The 13,660-nt window shown below is 37.5% G+C and overlaps 1 long non-coding RNA gene across 16 annotated transcripts in view; it reads left to right on the forward strand.

Annotated features, from left to right (window-relative positions):
- LOC112647822 (uncharacterized) overlaps positions 1-13,660 on the forward strand; it is a 118,410-nt gene that overhangs the window by 22,915 nt on the left and 81,835 nt on the right. For 15 of the 16 annotated variants that reach the window (XR_007412064.1, XR_004817059.2, XR_004817049.2 and 12 more), the window contains one exon: positions 3,495-3,647. The exons of the other annotated variant lie outside the window; for it this stretch is intronic. This is a non-coding gene — a long non-coding RNA (uncharacterized LOC112647822). The remainder of the gene's footprint in view (positions 1-3,494; positions 3,648-13,660) is intronic. 16 annotated transcript variants of the gene reach the window in all.

The following is a 13,660-nucleotide window of genomic DNA, read 5'->3' on the forward strand; positions in this document are numbered from 1 at the left end:
CCCACATTCTTAGAATCACAGCCTTTCCAAGCCAGAGTGGCTATTGTCCAGAAATCTCCACCTGGGGAGGAGGAGAAGTTCTGAAAAATCAGAAGTTCAAAAAAAAAGTGAACAGGGTGCACAAGTTTGTATAGGAATTAAGTGGTAAAACTAGATAGGGGACCCAGCAGATATCTGCTCAATAAGTACTTGATGAACTACCAGTTTTAGTAAAAGCTTCCTGTAGGATCAACTCTGTTCTCCATCATTCTTCCATTGTTTAAAAAAATTGAACCCTACTAATTATAGCATAACAAGTATTGGTATTTAAAATCATGGCCCTGTGATATAACAAGGCTGTGAAGTATTATCTGATTTGTTAAAGATTAAATTATATCCAGCAAAATCTCTGGGTCAAAATGTATTATTTTTCTGAAGATTTGTAATCCCTATGAAGCACAAAATAATTCAGTTAATCAAAGTCTGATGAACTAAAACAGTCCATTCCAAGCAAATTATGCAAACAATGAAGTTTGTTAAATTCTAAAGCTGCATTTGGGATCCTCTATTAGATGATGTACCTACAATATATAACAAATATGGACATTTTGTACCATGTTCTTTCTTACACAGAGACCATCTTCCTGTATAATAACCATTGCTGTTAAAAAAAAAATACATGTGGCTTAATTTGTTTTGATATAAATTGGGTTCTAACAATGGCCCCAAATAAAATTTTTAAAAATATGTAGAAAACAGTTTATCCTGTGCATAAAGGATCAAGCTGGTCTGAAAGTTTTAAATGCTCATAAAACTATAAGATGCCTAGAAAGGAAAAGTCCATATGATTGAGCAATATTATTGGGGAAGATTCTTTGCCTCTCTCACCTACAGCATGTCTTCCTCATCCACATATTTCAAGCCAGCTGTCTGTATTTTCATTACTTCCACAGGAAGGGACTTTACCCTTTTCTTGAGGGCACAACCCAGAAGTTACCAGCATCAATTGAATTAATATTCCATTGATGAGAACTTTGCCATATGTTTGGGAAAGGTAGTCCTAGCTAGATGGCCAGTTGCCCTGCTGAAAATTCAACTGTCATATAAGAAGGAGAGAATAGATAGTGAGAGGTGATTGGCAGTCTTCCCCATGAGACTCTATTAAATAAGAGTTATGGGTATTTCTTTTTTTTTTTTTTTAATTTTTTTTTTAATTTATTTATGATAGGCACACAGTGAGAGAGAGAGAGGCAGAGACACAGGCAGAGGGAGAAGCAGGCTCCATGCACCGGGAGCCCGATGTGGGATTTGATCCCGGGTCTCCAGGATCGCGCCCTGGGCCAAAGACAGGCGCCAAACCACTGCGCCACCCAGGGATCCCTATTTCTTTATGTCACTGACAGTTTCTGAGGATAGGCCATGTAGCAGCCTGTTAGCATAATAGAGATACTTGTACAACTGGTCCTTGTTCTGGTTCCATGGTTCAAGTTCCATTTTGAATTCAAAATGTACTTGGAATAGCCAATACTATTCTAGAGGCTGAGAGGAATATATAAAAAACTGTGCTTGAGTGTCTCTATTGTCCTACATTGAACCCTGTAGTCATGGTGTGTAGTCATGATCCATGATTGCTGAGTGTATATCTGACCCACATGTGGTCTTTTTTGTATCCATCTGCTCCAACTGGGAGTCTGATGGGACTCTCACTGACTCAGGTATCACTACTCATGATTGTGTACCCTGTTAGTTGAGGGTCTGAAACCTTATATTTCATGTCTGTTGCTGAGCTTTCTGCTCTGGGTCCTGAACATGATTACTTCCTCCTCTGTCCTTGGGGTAAGTGTATTACTCAGGGTTCTCCAGAGAAACAGAACCAATGGGATATCTATATAGATACATAGAAAGAGATTAGATGCATAGATAGATGTATAGAGAGAGATGAAGGGAAGTCTCATTGACTTCTGCAAGCTTGAGGCTCAAGAAAGTGAGTGATCTAGTTCCAGTCCAAACCTAGAGGACTTAGAACTAGGAAAGCCAATGGTGTAAGTCCTGGTCTGAGCTTAGAGGCCCCCAAGAGCCATGAGTACAGATGTGCAAAGGCAGGAAAAGATAGATAGCTCAGCTCAAGCACAGAACAAAATTTGCCTTTACTCTGCCTTTTTGTTTTATCCAGGCCTTGCACTTGTGAGGGTTATCTTCTTTACTAAGCCTACCCGTTTAAGTGCTAATTTCTCCTGGAAACACTCTCACAAACACACCCAGAAAAAATGTTTTACCAGCTATCTAGGCATCCCTTAACTCAGTCAAATTGACACATAAAATTAACCATCACATTAAGTAAATCTGGCCTGACCCAAGTAGTGTCTGTCAAATGTCAGTCTCATTTGTCAAGATTTTTTTATATGTTCATTCACTCAAGTTTTTGTTCTTACAAAAGAGTTGGTGGGAGGGAGCTCACAGTAACCTTTTAAGGACAACTCTGAGTTTGGATGATCCTAGAGTTATCTCTTTGAGTTTCTCTGTGGACCAGACTTATGTATCAACTCCAAGAACAGGAGCAAGTCTGCCTGGCTCAGTCTGTATCCTTAGTATTTAATACAGGATCTGACATGAAGTAGAAGCACAGGAAATATTTGTTTATTGAATATGTGGTACTCAAATATAAGAACATTAGAGAGGCCACCTTGAAGCAATATTAATGCCCTTTTAATACAGTTTTTTTTTGTTTCTGAACAAGAATTTGATTACAAAGACCCTAATAGTACCTTAACATAGATTTTGGATTTATCACTTAATAGTCTGAACTTTGCCAGAAGCCTATCTATAAAGGTAAGGATTTGTAGAGTTTATTGTTTGGAAAACAATGTAGATTAACCCAGTGCTATTTTTACCCCAACATTTAGGCAGTGATGATATTTGAACTCTGTAAGTAAATCAGAATTATACCAAGTGATATATTCTAATCAACAGATTTTCACTGAGAAAGATTTATGAGACTGAACTCAAAACCAGTTTAATGCCTTGGTCAGTTTTCTGTAGAGTACAGTTAAGCCATTTACTTTTACCTTATTTTTCTAATTCTATTTAAAAATTTTTTTTCTTCAGGAACAATTCTCCATGCATATAATAATGATTTAACTCCTCAGTCATCTATAAAAAATCTTGCAATAATGGTTCTGCCAGTCTGAATTTTCTTTTATGGCAATTATTTCTACCATATCCAATTTTCCTAGATTATATTCTCCAGATAAAAATTTGGGAAAGAAAATTAGATTCTTCTGTCAATTTTTAGTCAATAATACACTTTTCCATAATGCATTTATGGCCATTGTCAATTTTATTTTGTGGTGATTGTTTCTACTAAGTCTAATTTTTCTTGGTCAATTTTAGCAGTTTGGAACTTATTAACAGGATGGGGTTTTCAGTTGATTTTCTTTTAATTTTATTGTGTGAAGTGTTAGCCTTCTTCAATTTTAACTTTGTTGATTTTTTTTTTTTTTTTTTTTTTTTTTTAGTATTTACTATTGGAACAAAAGTCCATGGTAGATGAAAGGCATTATGTGTGGAGTCAAACGATGGGGTTAAAATGGTAGCATCCTGCCTCACCATAGAAGCACCTCCAGTTCTAATGGAGAGATAGAGACAATCTTTCTTACACAAGGCTCATGGTAATTTTTACTTTGTGAATTTATGTTTAGCTATCCCTGAAGACAGAAATGGGAACAGTCTGGCCAAGGAAGCAGTTTTATTTCAAAATAAGAAAAAAAAATGTCTGCCAACTAAAATGGTGCAAGTTGACATGGAGTTGGTGAGCTTCCCCCTAGTGCTCAAAAATTTGGGTAAAAATCTGTCAGAGATGCCATTGAGTTTTCTGTATTTGCTTAAGAATTTCATATCAAATAATATTTTATCAGTTTATATTGCATGTAGTTTAACAGCAGATTTGAGTTTTCACTCCTTTTAGCCTCCATCTTTCTAAATTATAGACAACTAATTGGTTTAATCTAGTTTATTTTTAGGTCTTTCATGATAGGTTCTTGTTTTCTCTTCTGTTGCACTTCACCTTGCCCCCCAACCCAAACTCTGGGTTTCTGAGAATGTCGCACCTTCTACTTCTGCTTCTGTGTCTACTTCCTCGCCTTTCTCTGGCTCTTTTGTCCTTGGCCTTCAGAATTCTGCTCACCTTTCAATGGCTCTGAGCAGCCTGCACACTCTGGCCTGCTGAAGGCAGTCTAGGTACTCCTTCGGTGTTACTCAAATGTTTAGCAACAAGTGGCATTGGATTGTCTGGATGACTGATTTTCAAAAGTTTTATATGAATGTATTGATGACATCCAAACAGACAAGTATGACATACTTTGCCAAAAATACACAAAGAATTTTGTGTGGCTTAAATGAGGCTTAGTATGTAGTCCTTCTTTCAGGGCTCCCATGCTTTCAAGGAATCAAAATAAATCTCTGTAAACATTTAGAAAAATTACAGGACACTAATTATCCAACTACTCCATAGATGTTACAGACAAAACTTGCTCTAGAAGTTTAGGAATTAATAGGAATTTACGTGGGTGAGTGTTATAAAAGAAGGTTTATTGGAAGAGGTAAAATTATTAATTACTTATAGGCAGCTTTTATATTTATGCTCTGTATTTACCACAAAGAGAATTATTGTTCAGCTAGTGTTTTTTTTTTTAACAAGTCTCTTTTTTTCAAAAAAATTTATTTATTTATTTATTTATTTATTTATTTATTTATTTATTCATGAAAGACAGAGAGAGAGGCAGAGACACAGGCAGAGGGAGAAGCAGGCTCCATGCAGGGAACCTGATGTGAGACTCGATCCCGGGTCTCCAGGATCATGCCCTGGGCTGAAGGCAGGCGCTAAACCACTGAGCCACCTGGGCTGCCCTCAGCTAGTGTTTTGATTTAAAATTTATCTGTGAGTTGTAACAGAGTAAGCTGTTTTCAGCTGGTCTTTGGAGTAATTGACAATTTCACACAAATCCTCTTTTTACAAAAGAGATATTAGACAATCTGGATTATAAAGAAGGAGATCAAGAAACTGTGGCTAGAACTCTGGTCCAGTATGATGGTGGTTGAATCCTAAATTTCCTGGGAGAGTTCAAAGAACAATATTGAAGAGAAATTCCAGGCAGCATGGGATTCATTCATTCATTCCTGTCACAAAATCTTCACTGAGTATCTGTGATGCATCAGGTACTATCCTACTTATTGGGGAGGAAGAAATGTCCTAGACAGAATGCATTTTGGACTTTTCATGATTCTAAGTGGAAGAAGCATCCACATTTCCCCTTGCTCCCATCACCTATTAATAATACTCATTCTGCCTCCAGCTCTACCTTGCATGTAAAATGTTATTTTGTCATGAAAGAGCAAGTGAAGTGGCCTAGGGGAAGGGTAATGGGCCTAATAACCTCTGAATGTCCCATCCAGTTTGAGCAATCCATGATGCTTTCCAGCTCTTCATGAGCCATAAATCTGGAAAGCTGATCACCTTTCCCTGGTCTTCTCTGTGTTACACTAGAGCTGTGGCTGTTCCCCTGCAAGGCTTGCAGTTGACAATCATTTAATAATGCTCCTTCACTCTGAACCTAGGATTGCTCACTTTTAAAAAAATGGATCTGAAAATCCATATGGGGGATTATTCTCACTTTATATGTATATATTTTCCCTTGAAGGTGGTAACATATGGAGGAATAATTACAGCAAGATTTTCTTCTGTCATTATCGTATTTAACATTTTTTTCCCCACATGGAATATTCATTTTTAAAATCCTTGGCCAAAACTCAATGTTGTCCTTTTAAAAGACTAAACCTTTGTTGAGTTCTCAATCGCTGTGTAATCTAGGCTTAGCTAATCAGCCTCACCCAGCTCGTATATCATAGCAAAGTGTTTCTCAGAGCAGCTCAATCTTGTGGCAATGATTATAAAACTATTGAATTTAACAGGCCCATTTCAGATGTGCCCTTTCAAACTGCAGCTGTGATGTCTGTGACACTAATCATCTTCCCCTTCCATTCTTTCCCCTTCCTCCTGTATACTTCTTTTTCTTTCCCCTCTTTATCCTCTTCTTCCTTCTTTCTCTTTTCTGTCTTCCTCTTCTTCCTTCTTTGCCACAGCACAAAGCAGGCAGATATTACATGCTTGCTGATTACTCTCTTCAGCTCATAAGGTCTGGTGAATTATGTGGATTTCTTCCTTCTAAAAGTTTGAAATCGAGTCAACATTCCCTAAGAGCTATGGTATTAGTTCCCTTCCCACAGGAAGATTGGGATCAAAGGGCAGGAGTTTCACACCCTCCTGATTTAATCCTAGATCACTTTCTACCATTTTGCATTATTTTTCCTTACTGCTACAAATGGACTGGCCTTCTCAAAATCCACAGCCCTGAATATGCTGCTTGCTTATCTGGTTCTCACCATGTTCCATACTGTTATCCATTAGCTTCTTCATGGATAAAGTTCAATCTACCTAGGAAATAAAGGGGAGATTTCTCATGGTTTTGAACCTTTGTTGTAAGCCAGGCAGTGTCAGAAATGGTCACATACCTAAGTTATCTCCTTTAATGGAAACAGCATCCCAGTAAGGTAGGTTTCATTATCCCCTTTCTAAGTTGAGAAAACTAAAGTTCAGTAGGATTTGAAACATTTAGATATTGCTGTTTGGACTTGAACTAGGGTTTATTGACTTCAGAGGAAATGCTCTTGTTTCTAAACAGATTTGTTTCCAACCATGTTACCTGAGGACATAGACTTTTTCTTTTGAATTACTTACATCTAGCATAGCACCTTTATTCAGGAAGTATCCAAACATTATTGTAACTACTTCTGCATTCTCCAGTATCCCAGTAGTATCAAAATAGTGCCATCCCCAAATAGATATTGATTAATTAACCCATTGATTTTTTGCATAATCTTTGAATATTCCCAGATATCATAATTTTTTAAGATACATGTACTGACTACCCATAAAATTAATATATCCTACCCATTATTTATCATAAAAATATTGTTTGTCATCATGCCTCTTTCTGGGTTTCAAATAATCTCCTTAAATAGGTGCCTTATATTTCACTTTCTCCATTTCTATGTTTTTAACTTTGATCTTGTGTTTTATAAATCTCATTTCAGTCTTTATCATTGTTAGAGATGGGGGCAGTTTGTGCCTCATTAAACCTCTAAACTCTCCTTTCTCTGGAATTACTGCATAAGATAGATATATACAAGTAACCATGGTAAAAATGCAAGACAAAATATATTCTGCTGATACCTGTGTTACTATTTCCAAATTTCCAGTTCAGTGCTCAGGAAAGCTGCACATGACTTGGACCAGGGAAGTCTTTGCTGCTTCCATCATCTCCTCTGAATCTCAGATAGTCAGGCATTGCCAAGTGGACTTGGATGCAGAATGTTTCCCAATCTGTTCCTTCCTTGCCCCGGTTGTAGCAGATGCAATGAAGGAAGTTAGAGAAGACTAGAAGGACTGTTTCTAGGAAGCAGGCCCTAAATACTCCTGCTTAGCATATTAACAATGTAGAGAGTAAGAAAGGTTGATAAGATGCAGGATGGCTGAGTAGGTCCAAAGAAACAGACCCTGCCCTTGAGGTTTAGCACGTGAGAGCTCTGTCCCCATACTTGGGCATTGACGTGTAACACACAGTGACCTTGATCACTTAGTGAGAAAAAGAATGGCTTTATGTTTCAGACTCTTAGCAGTCAAATTGAGAGCTGCTCTTCCTTGTTAGAAATTACTGAGGATGATGGGAAGAGGCCTGAGAGAAAGTTCCTTTACAGTAAGCACTAATTCCCAGTGTTCTCTCTATGCTTGCTGGAGAGTCTTCAAAAGTTGGGCACTTTAAAGGATATCCGCCTTTTCTCTGTTAACTTGTAGAGCAAGCTGCATTTATTTGTTTATATCTGTTTGCTTTTTGAGTAGGGGAATGAAGAGAGCAGCAGGTATGCACTGATCCTTCAAGTGTAGCAGCACAGTGTGCTGCAACCTTGGGGATTTTCCTGTTCGGCAATAGACAGGTCATCCTAGTCTGCTGTTCTTTAGCAAAGCCCAGAAGGCTAAGCCTTGCTTATATGTGTCATTGTAATACTCTATTATAGGTGGATATTATTCTTCAACAGTGGATTAAACAGTGACTAAAGAAATCAGCCAGATAAAAGTCAAGAAGAGATGGCTATGTGGATTTGGAGCTGTGACTTCAAGAATTTGAGGCAGGTCTGAGATCCAGGACAGCCACTCATTGATTTCTCTTATATACAGGCCTTGGCATATGCCATTTGCCTTATGTTCTTTGTCCCTCCTGCTAGCTAGCTTGAACTGAATAGCTTACATTTCCCTCTTGAGTCTTCCCTGAGCATCTCTTTTTCTGCTGTTACCTGACTTCTCCAGGCTGGGTTACGGAACTTCCACTGTGTCCTTCTGAGGTACTATTCTCATCTCTAGCTTGTAACTGCTTACTTAATTTTATACCCCCAACTCCAGCTTCCCTTGGCTGTGAGCTCGCTAGGGCAGCTCCTGGAATGGGGATTAAGGTTCACGGAATACCTTCAACTTGCCAGACATTGTGCCAGATGTGTCCTATCCATTATCTTAATAAATCTCTACACCCTGCCCTGTGAGGTGGATTTTATTATCTTTATTTTATGGATGGGTAAATGGTGGGTTAGAGATATTAAGTAGCTTGCCCAAGGCCATTTATTAAGTGGTAGAGCTGGGATTTGAAACCAGTTTTCTCTGACACTCCAGCCCTTGCTTTTCTCCTGGTGTTGCCCTTCAGGTCCTGTGGTAGAGTTCACAGGCTCTACTGATTCGTACATTCACTGCTGGCTCAATTAATGTGGCTGTCTTTATTTCACTTTTCTGACCTCCTATCAGAGGCACCTCCAGCCACAGCTGAACCTGTCGACTTTTCCCTTCCCCTTTCAGCTTCTAGGTTTCTCCTGCTGACTAGAAGATTTGCAACTCGAGTGACAGAGAGTGACTGATATCATCCCCACTCATTTCACTGTCAAGGGTTGGGCCTGTCACCAGTTGGTGAATAATATGCTGGCGATGGGCACTGATCATAAATCCTTCCTCATTAGCTGTCACGGTCAAACTCACCTCCCCAAGTTGTGGAGTTCCAGATGGGCCATATCCTGCACTTAGGCTTTAAAAAAACCTTTCACTACGTGGTCATTTGATTTTTCACTCTGATTCCTACTGATTTACATTTCTGTATTCTGAGAGGAAAATGTGAATCATTCATGATGGAACACATATTCTTTTCTATGCTTATCATGAATTGACACTCATCAGATTAGAAAAGCAATTAGCAGCTTTCTTCTAGATATTGAGTCTGAAAAGAGGCTGTTTTTGCTTGTTTATTTTTCTTGCTTTCTCTGTTTCCTCCTCATCACCACTCTTTTGCCAAATATGTTGTAACGATAATTTTTGCACATTGAGTATTTCACAGGTACAAGGCTCTGGTTGGAGAGCCTTATGCAGATCAACTCATGTAATTCTCACTCCAGCCCTGCAAGATAGGAGCTATCCAAGGCAGCTGAGTAGAACTTATCTGTACATGCACTGCACTTCTTCAGGGTACCATTAACATATATGCCATGTGAGCAGTATTCTTAGATCTGTGTAGTGGCTGCTCTTCTGGCACTATTATCACCTCAGTTTTAAAGATGAGGAAATGGAGAAGCAGAGAAGTTTAGTAATGTGCAGCCTCACACTGCTGTGGGTAGTGTATGCTGGGGTTCAGACTCGGGCAATCTGGCTCCAGAGTCTCCCTGCTTCCCTTATTGTACTGCTTCTTTTATTCTCTGGGTCACACTAGAACTTAGGAAATAAGAGATTTTATTTGGTGACATATTCTGGGCAACTAAGAATAATAAAACTTTCTCGCTTTAACAATTCTTGAAAATCTTTCTAAAATGACCTGGTTGACTTCCTGCTCTAAAGAGTTAAGTTTTCTGTAAACTATTTTTTATCTGTGTAAGTAAGGGTCCTGTAGGTACATAGGTTTATTCTGAAACTTCACTTTTAGTTCAGAGGAATTTCTATGTAGATGGAGAAAGTATAGATTAGAAGAACCTCTCCATAAAACTGAACCTAATGTAGCCATCTGACCTTGAAAATTAATTCCTCATTTCCATGTACAAACTTCACTGGTACACTAAAATAATAGATTTCCTTATTTTGACTGTTAAGCTAGTTTATAATTGTCCATGGAGTTGATTTAATAGAACTTTTACTCCAAATTATGTTTCAATATGGATTAAATAAGTGTATATACTCCAATGAGGGGATAGAAAAAAATTTTTTTTAAAGATTTATTTATTCATTTATGATAGACATAGAGAGAGAGAGAGAGAGAGAGAGAGAGAGAGGCAGAGACATAGGAGGAGGGAGAAGCAGGCTCCATCCCGGGAGCCCGATGCAGGACTCGATCCTGGGACTTCAGGATTAAGCCCTGGGCCAAAGCCAGGCTCTAAACTGCTGAGCCACCCAGGGATCCCCAGAAAAAAATTTTTAAAAAACAATTCCTTGATTATAGTACTCCAGGGTACCTTTGACATCCTGTATTTCAACCTTAGTTAAAAACCTCTGTGCATTTTTAGAAAAAAATATTTAAATTCAATTTAGTTAACACATAGTGTGTTACGAGTTTCAGGGGTAGTAGTTTAGTGATTCATCAGTTGCATATAACACCCAGTGCTCATTACTCAAGTGTCCTCTTTAACACCCACCTCTCAATTACCCCCATCCCCCCTCACCTCCAGCCACCCTTTGTTTCCTGTAGTTAAGAGTCTCTTATGGTTTGCCCCCCCTCTCTGTTTTTATTTTTGTTTTTCCTTCCTTTCCCCTTTGCTCATCTTTTGTTTCTTAATTTCCACATATGAATAAAATAGTATGGTATTTGTCTTTCTCTGACCGACTTATTTCACTTAGCGTGTACTCTTTAGTTCAATCCACATCATTGCAAATGGCAAGATTTCATTCTTTTTGATGGCTGAGTAATATTCCATTGTATATATGTGCCACATTTTCTTTATCCATTCATCTGTTGATGGACATCTGGGCTCTTTCCATATTTTGGCTATTGTGGACATTATTGCTATAAACATAGAGTGCATATGCCCCTTCAAATCACTGTTTTTGTATCCTTTGGACATACCTACAAATGCAATTGCTAGGTCATAGGGTAGTTCTATTTTTAACTTTTTGAGAAACCTCCATACTGTTTTCCAGAGTGGCTGTACCAGTTTGCATTCTCACCAACATCTTTCATTTCCTGACTTGTTAATTTTAACCATTCTGACTGGTGTGAGGTGGTATCTCATTGTGCTTTTGATTTATATTTCCCTGATGCCAAGTGATGTTGAGCATTTTTTCATGTGTCACGGGGATCTCACCACCTCTGAAGGTTGCACTGGTTCATTAACAATACATTTGCACAGATTAATTTGTGGCTTACCCGGTTTCCATGACTTTTGGGGAAACAGAGTTTTCTGGCCTAGGCCATGTGGTGAGAGGGCCCTACGAATCACAGATACATGCAAAATTGATCAATTGCTTTAAAAGTGTTTGCCTCTATCTCTTGGGGTCTGATGCAGCATGACCCATGACTCTAAATATCTGCTCTCACAACTAACACCATTCAAGCCCCAGGGAAGTCTTCTCCTCATCTCTTTCTCTAAGTCCTCAAAATACCAAGCACTTGTATCTAAGTGTTGTGGAGGCTTGTGTTGAACACTGTGGAAGCAGGAGAAAACAGTGCTTTGGAGTATGGGAAGGATTTGAGCAGAGAAAGCATATAGTTAAAGTAAAAGTCATTATACTTAGCTTGTCAAGTCTTCTCTCAGAAGGCATGGAGATAATCAATTTCTGCAGTAGAGCTGGAGTCCATTTCTTATGGCTCTTCAGATTCTCTGTCATGATTCTGGAGGCACATAAAAAGTGCCATAGTGGCTAGGGAAATGTTGCAATATTAAATATATTATTTTCAAATTAGTATATACAGTTTTAGCTGTATGTACCATGCATGAAGAGTAATACTGATTCTTTACCTTGATAATTAGATGGACATTGAAAGCTAGTATAGTGAGTATTTTCAATTTTTAAATAATCTTTACTATACCTTACTATATTTTCAAATTATTAAATCATTCAATTTATGAAGAGAATAGTTCCAAAAATTTATTCATTAATTATTATTGATATTGTACCTTTTAACTTTTAATACTTTAGGAGAAAACTTTTAAAAATATTTTTATGTTGTATTTACATTTTGTCAAAGTACATTAAAATGTATATACTTTGATTGTAATTACATTTAAAATATATAGATCATTATGTTCAAAATCCAAATTATGTGAAAATATTGGTAATAGCATAATTTGTAATTTTATTAAAATGAAGTCAAGAAAATACATTGGATGGAATAAATATATAACTTATGAATTAGTAACATATTTTAAAATATCCACAGGGCCATCCATAGAACATTCAGATCTGTAATTGTAATTATTCATAATAATTAAATTCAGCCATCTTTTATATTTTGCCAAATTTTAGTCATAAAAAAGTATATATGTTTTTGACATTGTGGCTTGAATATACATTTTCCAAGGGAGTTGAATACAGAGCTTTAACTGTGTATTGCTTGGTTTATAACTTTTAAATATTATTTGGGCATAAGGTATGTGGGCCTTCAGTTGCACTCTTGCCCTGAGTCCTGCAAATGTGATATCCTAAGACCACAGATTAATCTCTATTGGGCTCAATCAGCTATTTATAATCTGGAGGTGGTGATCTCTGGTGACTATGGTGAGAATTGATATGCACATCATAGCACTTTGTAAATCCCAAGGCACTATTCCCATATGTAAATTATTATTGTTTATCATCACTGTCTAAAAACACTTTTTTAATGAATGAAAATCTATTTCCATAACACAGAATAATAGAGTTTTCGAGTGGAGAGAAACTGCTTACAGATAATATAGACCACTTCTCTTTTCTTCCCTCTGCACTTTCTGAGACAGCCCATTTTATTCTTTGATAGCTCAGTTTTTAGCGAGTTGAAATGTACCCCTCCTTCTATCTTTGTAATCTGCTCTTATCAGAGGCATCATTACTGCTACACCTTTTTCCTGCATGTTACGTCTTGCCTGCCTTGAAAATTGAGATAATTTTCAAAGACATAATAAATTGCAATTTAAAGACACTTCCACCTCTTGTGAGTCTTACTCCCTTTAAAAAGCACTCACTAGGGCACCTTATCTCTATTTTCCTTGACATTACATTTTCTTTTCAAATATACATATCTAAGTGCTCCTCTCTTTAATGTCATGAAATCCAGGTTGACACGATCACTTTCTCTCCTGCTTTATTTCTAAACTATTAGTTTATTTTTTTTATTGATCAGAATTAAACCTAGAATGACAACTTCCCTCTTTGCTTCTTCCTTCTTCAGAGCAACCACATTCCTCAGTAAGACAAGCTACAGGTGTATCACATACTGTACCTTTAACATAATTATATAATTTCTTTTGTTGATGAGATTTGTGCATATATAAGCAGCCTATGTGGGGGAATTACCGAAATGCTGCATTAATTTTCATTTCCTATAACTGTGAAATCATCCATATTCCAACCTAG

Source organism: Canis lupus, chromosome 7 (genome assembly GCF_003254725.2).
Source record: "Canis lupus dingo isolate Sandy chromosome 7, ASM325472v2, whole genome shotgun sequence".
Classification (NCBI taxonomy): domain Eukaryota; kingdom Metazoa; phylum Chordata; class Mammalia; order Carnivora; family Canidae; genus Canis; species Canis lupus.